This window comes from Pongo pygmaeus, chromosome 15 (genome assembly GCF_028885625.2).
Source record: "Pongo pygmaeus isolate AG05252 chromosome 15, NHGRI_mPonPyg2-v2.0_pri, whole genome shotgun sequence".
Classification (NCBI taxonomy): Eukaryota; Metazoa; Chordata; class Mammalia; order Primates; family Hominidae; genus Pongo; species Pongo pygmaeus.
Window position 1 is genome coordinate 91,543,199 of NC_072388.2, and position 13,754 is coordinate 91,556,952.

Here is a 13,754-nt window from a genome sequence, read left to right on the forward strand (position 1 = left end):
AAAATTGTTTTAAAATATTGTTTGAATCTTGCCCACAGATAGTTCAAGAAGTTCTACTTTAGATGGGCTAGAAACCCCTTTCATTTTAACTCATTCCAGTACATCTACGAGATAGGAAGTCAATTACGAAGTAGGAAGGACCCTGTCTTAGTCATTCCAGTGCGTGGGCTTTGTGGATTCTGCAGGCCTCGTACTCAAGGCTCTGGGCATCCCAGTGTCCCTCGTGGTATCTGGCACTTCATCGCTTACAAAGCCAATGAAACAGAATGGGTGTCATCCCCCCTTTACAAAGGGGTCTCTAGGCTAGTGACTGTGAGAACCAGCCTGAGAAGCCACGGCCCCTTCCGTTGCCCAGGGCTGCCCAGAACAGATGAGGGAGCAGCGGTTTGGCAGAATCCAATCTGCCTGGGAGCTCGCCCCCTCAGCTGCCTTCACAGCCACAGCTCAGTCTCTATCAGCTTGGTTTCTTTGTTTTTTGTTTTGGATTTTCTGTTTGTTTGTTTGTTTGTTTCAGAGACAGGGTCTTGCTGTGTTGCCCAGGCTAGACTTGAACTCCTGGGCTCGAGGGATCCTCCTGTCTTAGCCTCCCAAGGACCTGGGATGACAGGCCTCGGCTACCACACCAGGCTTTCTCAGGTTGTTTTCGATGTTTCCTGAAAGTTGCTCCAGGCAATTGCAAGTTCACACAGGTCCTGGTGCAGGTGGTCTGCTGGTCCTCTGGTTCCAGGAGCAGGCCTCTCCCAGGCTTCTGTCACCTGCATTTGCTGGCTGGTGTCCACCAGGAAGAGCAAAGTGGTAGAGTGGGGAGGAGACATGGGAGTGGGTTCTGACCCCTCTCTGTCCCCACCAATGGACTCTCTTCCACGACTCAGTCTCCACTCACTGCCTGTGAGGTCTGAATATCCTGTCCTCTGCCTTGAATGTCAGATCATGATAACCCTGGGCTTTTGCTCTCCTTGGTCATTCTGCAGGTTTTAATGTAGATAGTGTCCTCCTGAATAAACAGATTCTCTCTTCTGATTCTCCTCTACTGCTGCTGCTTTTTTTTTTTTTTTTTTTTTTGAGACAGGTTCTTGGTCTGTCACCCAGGCTGGAATGCAGTAGCACGATCATAGCTCATTGCAGCCTTGACCTCCCAGGCTCAAGTGATCCTCCTATCTCAGCCTCTTGAGTAGTTGGGACTACAGGCGCATACCACCAAGCCTGGCTAATTTTTGTATTATTTTGTAGAGATGGGGTTTTGCCATGTTGCCCAGGCTGGTCTCAAACCCCTGGGCTCAAGAGATCTGCCCACCTCGGCCTCCCAAAGTGCTACGATTACAGGAGTGAGCCACGGTGCCCGGCCTCCTTTGCTTCATCATTTCTCATCTCCTCACCTGGCTTCTCCTCTACCTGCTCCTTATATGAAAGTGTTTCCCTGCATTCCAACCTGGAGCCTCTTTCTTCTGCCCAGTGGTTCTCCATCCTGCCTGTCCACTGGAGTCATCTCTGGACTTGAAAACACACAGACACAGAAACATTCGTTGACTTCCGATGGCCTCAGTGGGTGACCTGAGGTGACCTGTCTCATATTTCTAACATCATCACCCAGGAATGTCCCTTCTCCCTCTTTATCTTGCATGACTCTGTGCCTGTCCTCCTGCTACTCCCTCTGCTTGAAACAGCTTCCCCAGTTCTCTGTCCTGCAGAGGAGAGACCATACTTCCTTCAAGGCCTTCCCAGACTCCCAGGCCAGGATGAATCACCTGCCTCTGGTTTTTATGATCTTTTGTTTGTAAGCTTGTTTCTATTGTTATTTGGTAATCATTCATTTGGAATGTTCTTGAACAAACTCAATCTAAAATATTCTCACCTGTGGCCCCCACCAAACATGGGTACCAATCTGGGGATGTCTAAACTCATCTCTCATACTGGCCTTTGAAACCTAGAAGCAGCACAAAGGTTCTTTTTCACACATTGATTCATTCAACAAACGTGCTGAGGGCCTACTCCGTCCCAAGCATCATGCCAAGTGCTGGCTGCAGAGATGGAGCTAAGTGTCCCCCAATTCTGGGAGGAGGTGAACTCGGGGGCTGCAGGAGCCCAGAGAAGGGGCACCCAGCCATCTCAGCAGTCAAGGAAGACATGGACTCAAGCCAAGGCTTAAAGAATGAAGGGTGTCAAGGGTAATGAAGGGGAGTCACGCACACAGACATACATTTAAATCACAGCAAACATTTTGTGATTTAAAAGGAGGCAATGAATAACCAGGAAAAAGTACGACATAGAGATTATGAAAGAATTCCAAGTAGCTCAAACCGGAAACTTCATGGGGGCTACAGTGGGCTGAATAACGCGCGCCAAAGATGTCCACATCCTAATCCTCAGAAGCTGTGAGTATGTTTTCTTACATGGCAGAGGGGAATTTGCGGGTGTGATTAAGTGAAGGATGTTGAGATGGGGAGATAATTTAGGATTATATGGGTGGGTTCGAGGTCATCACACTGTGCTCATAAGAGGTGGCCAGGAGGGTCAGAGAGAGGAGATGAGCTGATGGAAGCAGAGGTCAGAAGAATGTGGGGTCCACGTGCCAAGGAATGCAGGAAGCTTCTAGAAGCTGGGAAAGGCAGGAAATGGATTCTCTCCAAGTCTCCAGAAGGAAAGCACCCCTGCTGACACCTTGCTTTTAGCCCAGGGAAACTCATTTTTGGATTTTTGACCTTCCGAGCTGTAAGATTATAAATGTGTGATGTTTTAAGCCACTAAATTTATGGTGATTGTTAGATCAGCCATAGGACATAGCACAGGACCCAGGAGTGAGAGTGGGAAGAGAGAGATGCAGGTGAGGGTACGTCTGAGAGTGGGAGGGCCTTGAGGGGCAGCCAGTGGGGAGCCACTGAAGGCGGCTTCCCAGAGCAGCAGCTGCTCTGGATTCCAGTTTCTGAAGGGCCACTAGATTCAGTGTGGAGAATGGCTGGGATGAGGGAATGGTAACAAGACCAGAACAACAGCCATCAGCCAGGAGTCAGAAGCCCAGAAATGAGGTGAGGCCGTTTGCAGAGAGGAGAGGTGGTCTCAGGGCAGATGTTCAGTGTTTGCAGGGTGACTTGTAGGTGCATGTGGAGGTGCTGTCACCCACAGAATTTGGGAACTGATTACTGAGAAGGGGGAGAGAGGAGGAGAGCAAAGCTCCCAGCCCTCTGACAGGGAAGCCCAGGGGAGGAGCAGGTTTGGGGCATGGGAGATGATGAGTCCCATTTGGAAACGTGGCATCTGGGAAGTCTTTGGGATTTGGGCTGCGTAATTTGGTCTCTCAGAGACCCTCATCTCATCCCCTGCAAAACTAGGATGGTGAACTTCCTGCAAAGGGTTGTTGAGCCCATTATATGAGATAATGCATCCCTGTCGCCTGGCCTGGTGCCTCCAGCTTAGCCAACACCTATGCGTGGCCTCCATGATGGCAGGCAGAATGCAGACACCGTGCAACAAAGAGTAACTGCTCCCCTCAAAGCTTCCACGCTTGTTCCCTTGCTGCCTTCTCTCCAGAAGGCTGGTCTCCCCAGGACAAAGGAGGGCATGATCTGGACCTCTTAAAGTTTGAACACTGGGCTTGGGCGTGAAGGGGATTCTGGAGCCTCGTGAGTGCCTCAAGCCTGGGTGCCTGGGATGAAGGTTTCTCCTACAATGTGGGAGATGGCCGCTCACCTGAGGCACGGCCATGGGGCTTAGGGATGGAAGAGGAGATGGGATGGGAGCCTCTCAAACTGCCTTCTCCGGGATTTCGGCTGTGGAAGGAAGAATGTGTGAGAGAACAGCTGTGGGAAGCAAAGGGGGCCTAGAGCTTTTGCCATGCTCCCCCTTGGGCCTCTGGAAGAAGCGCTGGGCGTGCTGGTCAAAGCCAGCTGGGCTGGCCCGCAGAGTCCAAGGGAGGGCAGCATGGCCATGCATGCAGGGAGCCAGCTTCCCATGTGTGGTGCTGCTGACCTGCAAGCAGGGGCTGACTTGGGCCTTCTGGGCCAGAGAGCTGGATGTGGCAGAGGGGTCTATAGGTCCAGTGAGTTGCTGGAGGCTGAGCCGGCACAGTGCAGCCACTGGGCTGTGATCAAGCTGGGACTGAACTTCTTGTGTCCCCGGCAACCCCTCAGCCTGGGGCAAACTAAAATAGTCAGTCACCCCAGGCCAGGGTCAGCTTCTTGGGGATGTGATCCATGCAGTTGCACAGAGCTTGTGCTTAGAGGGAGCCCACACTTAGAAGTGTCCTGCGCTAGGCTTAATGCTCTGCTCTTGCAATCTGTAATTCTTGAAATCTGTACTTTTTTTTTCAGGAGGGGGTGAGTGTTTTTATTTTGCACTGGGTCCCAAACATTTCGTAGCACATCTTCCCATAGGCCAAGGTCACCCATGAGGACCACGCCCTGCATGTCAGAATCTGCAGCTTCTGTCAATGAGACCCTTGGGCGGTGGGGACATTGAGTCTCCCTATCTGGTCCTTGTCCAAGGCTTCACTAATTAGTGGCAGCTGAATTGAACCCAGACTTCTCCAAACATGCCTCTTGGCACCCCTGTCAGGGGAAGGGCACCAGGCAGAAGGCATTGAAGAGCCCAGCCAACTAGACATCTGTTCTAATAAAAATCAATAAAGGAAAAAAATTAAAAATAAATCGATAAAGGGAAACTGACATGTGTCATGAACTTACAATGTGAGAGACACTGTTAGCCACTTTCCATATAATCCTCACAAGCAGCCGTGGGGTACGTATACCTCTACCCATCTTCCAGAAGAGAAAACTTGGGCCCAGAGAGGGTAAGAAGAAACTTGCCCAAGGTCACACAGCCAGCAACAGTGGGGCTGAGACAGGAACCTGGGCTGTGTGGTTCCAAAGCAGCCAGAGCTTCTGCCCCTCCGTGCCCCACCCCGGCACCCAGCCAACCTCAACAGCTCTTTAAAGAAGTGAGTCCCCATTTGGGAATCTTCTTATCTGAAGTCCCAGAAGCCTCCTGCTGAGTGCACACCTGTCTGCAGACTGTCACCTGGGATGACAGCAGAAGCCCAGGCTGGGACTGTGGCTGAGAAGACCAGTGTGGGATCAGATTTCCCCTCAAACTGACTGGCTTGTTGCCACACCATCATTTCAAATGAACCACCCTGGTTTATTACACTGAAGGACACTTGAGAACACATTTGATTTTCAGAGGAAGTAAACATCCCCAAAAAGGAGAAGCGAAACAAAAACAAATCACATCCTTACCCCCAAGTAGTTATGGAACATCTTTTTTGCTAAGCACACTATACAAGGAAGTGTCAGAGGCGGTCCTGGTCCTCCAAGCAAAAGACAGGCGAGCAGGATTAGTAATGATTAGCAATTGCAGCACCTCTCAATGGTGGGCACTTAAGTTTTCCTAGGCAGTACAGGCATACCTCGGAGACATTGCAGGTTCATTGGTGGTTCAGTTCCAGACCAATTCAATACAGCAAATATCACTTTATTGTGCAAGTCATATGTATTTTTTTGGTTTCCCAGTACATATAAAAGTTATATTTATACTGTAGTCTATTAAGTGTGCAATAGCAGTATATCTATTATGAGAAACCAATGTGCATACCTTAATTAAAATATGCTTTATTGCTAAAAAATGCTGACAATCATCTGAGCCTTTTTGCTGGTGGAGGGTCTTGCCTTGATGTTGATGGCCGCTAACAGATCAGGGTGGTGGTTGCTAAAGGTCAGAATGGCTATGGCAATTTCCTAAAATGAGACAAGAATAACATTTGCTGCATTGAAGGACTCTTCCTTTAGTAAAAGATTTCTCTGTAGCGTGCAACGCTGCTTGATAGCATTTTACCCACTGTAGAACTTGTATCAAAATTAGAGTCCATTCTCTCAAACCCAGCTGCTGCTTTATCAACTAAGTTTACGGAATATTATAAATCTTTTGTCGTCATTTCAACAATGTTTACAGTGTCTTCACCAGGAGTAGATTCTATCTCAAGAAACCACTTTCTTTGCTCATCCATAAGAAGCAACTCCTCATCCATTCGTTTTATGAGATTGCAGCAATTCGGTCACATCCTCAGGAAGCCCATGGAATTCTAGTTCTCTTGCTATTCCCACATCTGCAATGACTTCCTCCACTGAAGTCCTGAACCCCTCAAAGTCATCTACGAGGGTTGGTATCAACTTCTTTCATACTCCTGTTAGTATTGATATTTTGACCTTCTCCCCTAAATCACAAATGTTCTTAATGGCATCTAGAATGGTGAGTCCTTTCCAGAAGGTTTTCAATTTACTTTGCCCAGATCCATCAGAGGAATCACTATATGTGGCAGCAATAGCCTTAGAAAATGTATTTCTTAAATTATAAGACTTGAAAGTCTAAATTACTCCTTGGCCCATGGGCTGCAGAATGAATGTTCGTGTTGGCAGGCATGAAAACAGTGTTAATCTCCTTGTACATCTTCATCAGAGCTCATGGGTGATCAGGTGCATTGTCAATGAGCAGTCATATTTTGAGAAGAATCTTTTTTTTTCTTTGCAGTAGGTCTCAACAGTGGGTTTAAATTTTCAGTAAACCAGATGTGCTATTTACTGTAAACCAGTAAACAGATGTGCTGTCATTCAAGCCTTGTTATTTCATTTATAGAAATAATGAAATGTTATTTCATTTATAGGAAGAGTTGATTTAGCATAATTCTTAAGAGCCTGAGGATTTTCAAAATGGTAAATGAGCATTGGCTTCAACTTAAAGTCACCAGTTGCATTAGCCCTTAACAAGAGAGTTCAGCCTGTCCTCTGAAGCTTTGAAACCAGGCATTGACTTCTCCTCTTCAGCTGTGAAAGTCCTAGATGGCGTTTTCTTTCACTAGAAAGCTGTTGTGTCTCCATTGAAAATCTGTTGTTTAGTGTAGCTGCCTTCCTCAGTGATCTTAGCTAGATCTTCTGGATAACTTGCTGCAACTTCTCTATCAGCACATGCTCCTTCACCTTGTACTTTATTTTTTATTTTTATTTTTTTAAATACCCCTTGGTGATCTGCACACCTTGTACTTCTATGTTATAGAGATGACTTCTTCCCTTAAACCTCATGAACTAACCTCTTCTAGCTTCAAACTTCTCTTCTGCAGCTTCCTCACCTCTCTCACGCTTCAGAGAATAAAAGAGAGTGAAGACCTTGCTCTGGACTAGGCTTTGGCTGAAGGGATTGTTATGGCTGGTTTGATCTTCTATCCAGACCACTCAAACTTTTTCCAACTCAGCAATAAGGCTGTTTTGCTTTCTTATCATTTGTGTGTTCCCTGAATTAGCACTTTAATTTCCTCCAAGAACTTTTCCTTTGCATTCACAACTTGACCAACCGTTTGGTCAAAGAGCCCTAGCTTTTGGCCTATCTTGGCTTTCAACATGCCTTTCTCACTAAGCTTAATCATTTCTAGCTTTTGATGTAAGTGAGAGATGTGTGACGCTTCCTTTCACTTGAACACTTGCAGGCTTCCATTGCAAGAGAGGGACCATTGCAGGGTTATTAACTGGCCTAATTTCAATATTGTTGTGTCTCAGGGAATAAGGAGGTCCGAGGAGAGAGAGAGAGTAATGGAGTAATGTCTGGTTGGTGGACCAGTCAGAACACCACATTTATGCGTGCAGTTTATGGCACCCTAAAAACAATTACAATAGAAACATCAAAGATCATGGATTAGAGATCGCCGTAACAGATATGGTAATGATGAAAAAGATTTAATATTGTGAAAATTACCAAAATGTGACACAGAGACATGAAGTGTGCACATGCTTTTGGAAAAGTGGCTCTGATAGACTTGACATAGGGTTGCCACAAACCTTCAACTTATAAAAAATGCAGTATCTGCAAAGTGCTGTAAAATGAAGCACTGTAAATCAAGGTAGGCCTGCGGTTCTTTCCCTCATCACTATCTTGAGAGGTAAAAGGGGTCTTGCTTCTAGACCTTTCTGTATACCGTCTCATCTCATTAGGATGCCCTTCCCTAATTTCTACCTGTTGAAATCCTATTCCAGAAAACTCCAAAGTACAGTGATTTAAACAGGATAGGGCTCTATTTCTCCCTCTTGTAGAAGATGAAGGCGCTCAGTGCAGGGCTGATGTGGCACTCCGTGGTGCCAGCGACCCAGACTCCTTCTGTATTGTTGCTCTGCACTCCTTAGCATATAGCTTCTGCCTCATAGCCCACAACGGCTGCCTGACGTCATCTTGACTGTAACCTCATGAGAGAGCCCGAGCCAGACCAACCAGTTAAGCTGCACCTGAATTCTTGACCCACGGAAACCAGGTAAGATTTTTTAAATGCTCATTGTTATTTAAAGCTGTTAAGTTAGGGGGTAATTTCTTATGCATCAAGGAGTAACTAATACTGTGTATACAGGTTTTTTCCCCATTTATTCACTATCCTGAGCCTCCATCCAAGGCATATGTGAGTGAATCAGACATGGTTAAAGGTTGCCTTTCAGAACACAAGTTCCTGAGGGAGGGCAGAAATCACATCTGTGTTCTTGCCCTTGGTGTCCTCCCCCAACCTTGGCACACAGTAGGATTGCAGTGCCTGGCACACAGTAGGAGCTCTGCTTCCCAGAAGAAAGCCCCAACCTCCTGGTTTGCTTTCTGGTAGATGAGCCGACTTAAAGATGATGAGCTGCTAATGCTTAATCATCTGGCTCTTGGTCAAAAATGTGACTCTGGGGCTGGGTGCAGTGGCTCACGCCTATAATCCCAGCACTTTGGGAGGCCAAGGTGGGCAGATCGTTTGAGGCCAGGAGTTCAAGACAAGCCTGGCCAACACGGAGAAACCCCATCTCTATTCAAAATACAAAAATTAGCCAGGCGTGGTGGCACATGCCTGTAATTCCGGCTACTCGGGAGGCTGAAGCATGAGAATTGCTTGAACCTGGGAGACAGAGGTTGCAGTGAGCTGAGATCGCAACAGTGCACTCCAGCCTGGACGACAGAGGGAGACTCTGTCTCAAAAAAAAAAAAAAACAAAAAAACAATGACTTTGTTTCCCAGAGGTCATTGTTTCAAAGTCCATTTTCATTCTCTCCTTGCAAGCACTGCCAGGGAAAAGAACATGGTAACCAAGCAAGTGAAGGCCTTCCTGAGCCAACTGCCTTTCCATTGCCCGCAGCCAGTGCTTGAAGGGGCTGAGTCCTTCAAGGCCCACTCAAGGGCCACCTCCTCCCTCCTTCAGGACTCCCTGACTGTCCTTCACAGAATGGTAGGAAGCAAAGAAAACCGTGAAAAATGATTCTCTTATGCTGAACCTTTATGAACCGTATCATCAGAGCAACTTAAATTATCTCTATAACTCATGGCCTCGTTTTTTTAAATAATAAAATATGTAATACTCTTTACTATAAATTCCACATAGCTGACTGGTTTTCACAGAATGCTTTCACTGATTTTTGCCAAACTCTTGTATCTCTAACCAATCTATGGTTGCAATTGATGAATAACCTGAATGTTGTAAATGAAGACATTTTTGTTTATACTAACTGGGTACAATCCAAGGGAGACAATAAAGATATAAGTCAGAACTTCACTCATTCATCAACAACATGAATGACTTCACTGCAGAATAAGACAATAGTTTTTGAAAACTGGAAGAAAATGTTCTTAGTTTTTTATGCTTTCTCAACATAATGACTAAAGACATGACGTACTTTTAAAAAATCAGCTTCTTTGAAGTATAATTGACACATGATAATTGTCCAAGTTTAAAGTGTACAGTCTGCTACGTCTTGATCTATGTATAGACGCATGAAACCATTACCATGATCAAGATAATGAACATATCAGTCAGCCCCAAAAGTTTCCTCATGCGCAGTGGCCTTGATTTTTTTTTTTCATTTCTACACGAATGTAGTGGGCAATGTTCTATTCTAATGCCAATATCCATTTTTTTTCATCCTTCCCAATAGAATCTTAATTTTGATGAGGTTTCAACTCCTCCACAGCATGATCTGAGAAGGTTACTCTTACCCCAGGACCAGGCATAGATCCTAATTAACCTAACCAGTGCATGACATTCTCTTAGTGAGACTGGGGCAGGGATGTGACCTATGTTGACCAATCACACTGAACGGAATTTTATTCCGTAGGAATAAAACAAAATATCCCAAACAGCAACTATTTTATTGGTCAGGAATTCAGAGCATGAGGACTTGGGAATGAAAAGAAGACCCAGGAAGAGAGCAGAGGGCAAGCTTGGCCAAGGTGCACCATGGGCCACAACCAAAAGGGGCTCCTCAGATTCTTGGAATTGTGACCGTCTCCTCTATGGTCGTTTATCAGCAACAGGGTCACAGCAGGGCTCCATCTGGTGTCCACCTGAGGAATTCTGGCTTCTCAGAGCAGGTGAGCATTGGGGCTAGGCCCATGGAAGCCAGGCTTTGAGAGACTTGTCCTGTGTTTCTCAGCAGTGGTCCAGGGAGCTGAAGGAAACCTTTCAGATCAGCCTGAGAGGGGCTGAAGGACTGCTTAGGAGAGAGGCTTTTCCTGACTTCCTACAGGATGGACCCAGGGAACATGATCCCCGTTGTCACTGAAAGTTATCTTGGAACCATAGGAGAACTGGCCTTAGGATGAAGTCAACACTGAAGGGGTCAGAATAGAAAGAGAGACTAAATCAATCACTGAGTGATTGATGGCAACATTAAGTCTCTGATTGTTTTGCACCTGGAGCCTGCCTATAGCAGGCAGCTGTAGGCAGCTTCTAAGAGGGTTGCCAATTATTCCTGCCTCCTGGTCTTCAGGACTTTGACAATCCCCTTTCCTTGAGTGTGGGCAGCACCTGTGACTTGCTCCTAACCAATAGAACTGGGATGTCATGTCCGTGATATGGTTATATAGACTGAGACTTGCATGTTGCACTCTCTCTTTTGCCTTCTCAGCCTGCACAGTTTTTTGAAGGAAATCTCCATGTTGGAGATTTCCACATGGCAAGGAGGTGAGGGTGGCCTCAAGACAATAGCCAGCAAGGAACTGAGGCCCTCAGTCCAGCAGCCCTCAAGCAACTGAATCCTTCCAACAACCGTGTGAGTTTGGAAGCAGATCTTTCCCCAGCTGAGCATTCAGATGAGACCCCAGCCCTTGCTAGCAACTTGATTGCAGCCGTGTGAGACAGCCTGAAGCAGTGGCAAACATCAACATGTGCCAAGTCTCCTAACTTACAGAGACTGTGAGATAATAAATGTGTGTTAAGGCCAGGTGCCATGGCTTACACCTGTAATCTCAGCACTTTGGGAGGCCAAGATGGGAGGATCACTTGAGGTCAAGAGTTCGAGACCAGCCTGGCCAACATGGTGAAACCTCATCTCTACTTAGAAGATACAAAAATTAGCTGTGTGTGGTGGCATACACCTGTAGTCCCAGATACTTGGGAGGCTGAGGCAGGAGCATTGCTTGAATTCTCCTGGTGGAGGTTGCAGTGAGCTGAGATTATACCACTGCACTCCAGCCTAGGCAACAGAGTGAGATTCTGTCTCAAAAAAAAAAAAAGTGTGTTATTGTAAGCTACGAAAGTTGAGGTTAATTTGTTACACAGCAATAGATAATGAATATACCACTCTATCTCTAGGCTTTGAGTTAAATGAGATAATCCATTTCCTATGTACTCAATCCACTTAGTTAGGGTTTTCTGTCACTTAATACCCAAGAGCATCTTCCTATGGCATATTCATCCCACTAGCATCTAAGCTGCTCAAAAGCAGGACTTCATGACCTCCTAATGTCTCAGTGGCATCGGTAACTTTGTAGACTGTTTGAATTAAGAACACTGTTGGCCCTGATTTTAGCTTCTCTTCTGACAGCACAATCCAGCAACAATTGGAATGGAACAAAACTGAGAAATGGAGAAGCCTTTGTCCTTGGTTACAAGTCATTTTTATTTAGCCAGCAAGAGTTTATTACTGTTTACAGAGCCCTCTACTTGATATTGGAGAGGGGTGAGAAATGTATTCCCTGCCCCCAAGGAGCTTGCACCCATGCTAAGGACAATTGAAGTATGAGAACCCTACAGTGTCTAGCAGTGTGTAACACATGCAGGTTAATAGGGCACTTCAGTTGGGAGCAGACAGGCTTCAGGGACAGAACCTGGAGTCAGATGAACAAATGCAGCTGGTTGTCTGGGCAGGGAGAAGTTCCCTGAGAAAGAACTTGGAAGCCTCCAGTTTCTGCCTCCAGTGATGGGTAGGGCTAGCCAAGGAGGAATGGGACGCCGGGACACCAGACAAGGAGCTTCCCCAATAATACAGTTTGGGGGCTGCTTGGAAAGCTGTTTGTCTTCTCAGCAACTTAGTACCCTCTCTCTGAGTTTGCCCACCCCTCACAGCCAAGATGGGTCCATGAGATTACTCCTCCTGAGAATTGGGAATTGGGACTGTGAAGTGCTGGTCAGTTTCAGTACAGCTGCAATGGAGACATGTACTCTTGGGAGTTACCGGATGGTCTCTCAGTAGAGGAGGGAAAGAGGCCTGGGACCTGCAAAGGAGGGACAATGAGGCAGAATCCCAGACAGCCATACTAAAGAAGGTCTCTATCGTCCCATGGGAGAGACCCCCAGCATGTCTGTCTGGGCCCCCTCCCTTCCAGAACTGGGGGAATCCCTGACCACCCATGGGGACCACAAGGCACACCTACACCTGTGTCAGATTCACCTTCCTGCCACACAGAATCTCAGAACAGGCAGAGGTAAGAGATCTGGGCAGATGCCAGGCCAGCCCCCATGGGGCAACCTGGCTCTCAGAGGTGCTTCTTTAGCCAGTACAATGTTTAGAAATTGGGGCCAGGCACAGTGGTGCAGTGGCTCACATCTGTAATCCCAGCACTTTGGGAGGCAGAGGCGGGTCGATCACCTGAGGTCAGGAGTTTGAGACCATCCTAGCCAAGAGAGCGAAACCCCGTCTCTACTAAAAATACAAAAATTAGCTGGGCCTGGTGGCAGGTGCCTGTAATCCCAGCTACTCAGGAGGCTGAGGCAGGAGAATCACTTGAACCTGGGAGGCAGAGGTTGCAGTGAGCCGAGATGGTGCCACTGCACTCCAGCCTGGGCAACAGAGTGAAACTCCGTCTCAAAAAAAAAAAAAAGTTTAGAAATCGGAAACTTTCCTATTAAAAATTCCAGATTTTCAGCATTTTTTAAACTGTAAGGGCTAGGGTGCTCAGGCCCTCATTCCTGTTGGACAGCTGTTGGTGAGAACAGAGAAGAGGCTTTCCCTTTTGCCTGGTTCCCAGTTGACCCCAACTCTACCCTGTCGGTGCAGACAGTTTTATTTGCATCTGGCCCGAGGACACTAATTGATTTTGCAATAATAGAGCTTGTCTCTGTCCGTCTCTCTTTTAAAGATTTCTCCAAATCTTTAAAATGGAGGAAATGGACATGTAGAACCTTGTTGGGGGTCAGAAGAAGATGGAACCCTCGCAAGATGAGCTGTTTTCTGATGATCTACTTTTGCCAAACAAAATATCCCAAACAGCAACTATTTTATTGGTCAGGAATTCAGAGCATGAGGACTTGGGAATGAAAAGAGGACCCAGGAAGAGAGCAGAGGGCAAGCTTGGCCAAGGTGCACCATGGGCCACAGCCAAAAGGGGCTGCTCAGATTCTTGGAATTGTGACCGTCTCCTCTATGGTCATTTATCAGCAACAGGGTCACAGCAGGGCTCCATCTGGTGTCCATCTGAGGAATTCTGGCTTCTCAGAGCAGGTGAGCACTGGGGCTAGGCCCATGGAAGCCAGGCTTTGAGAGACT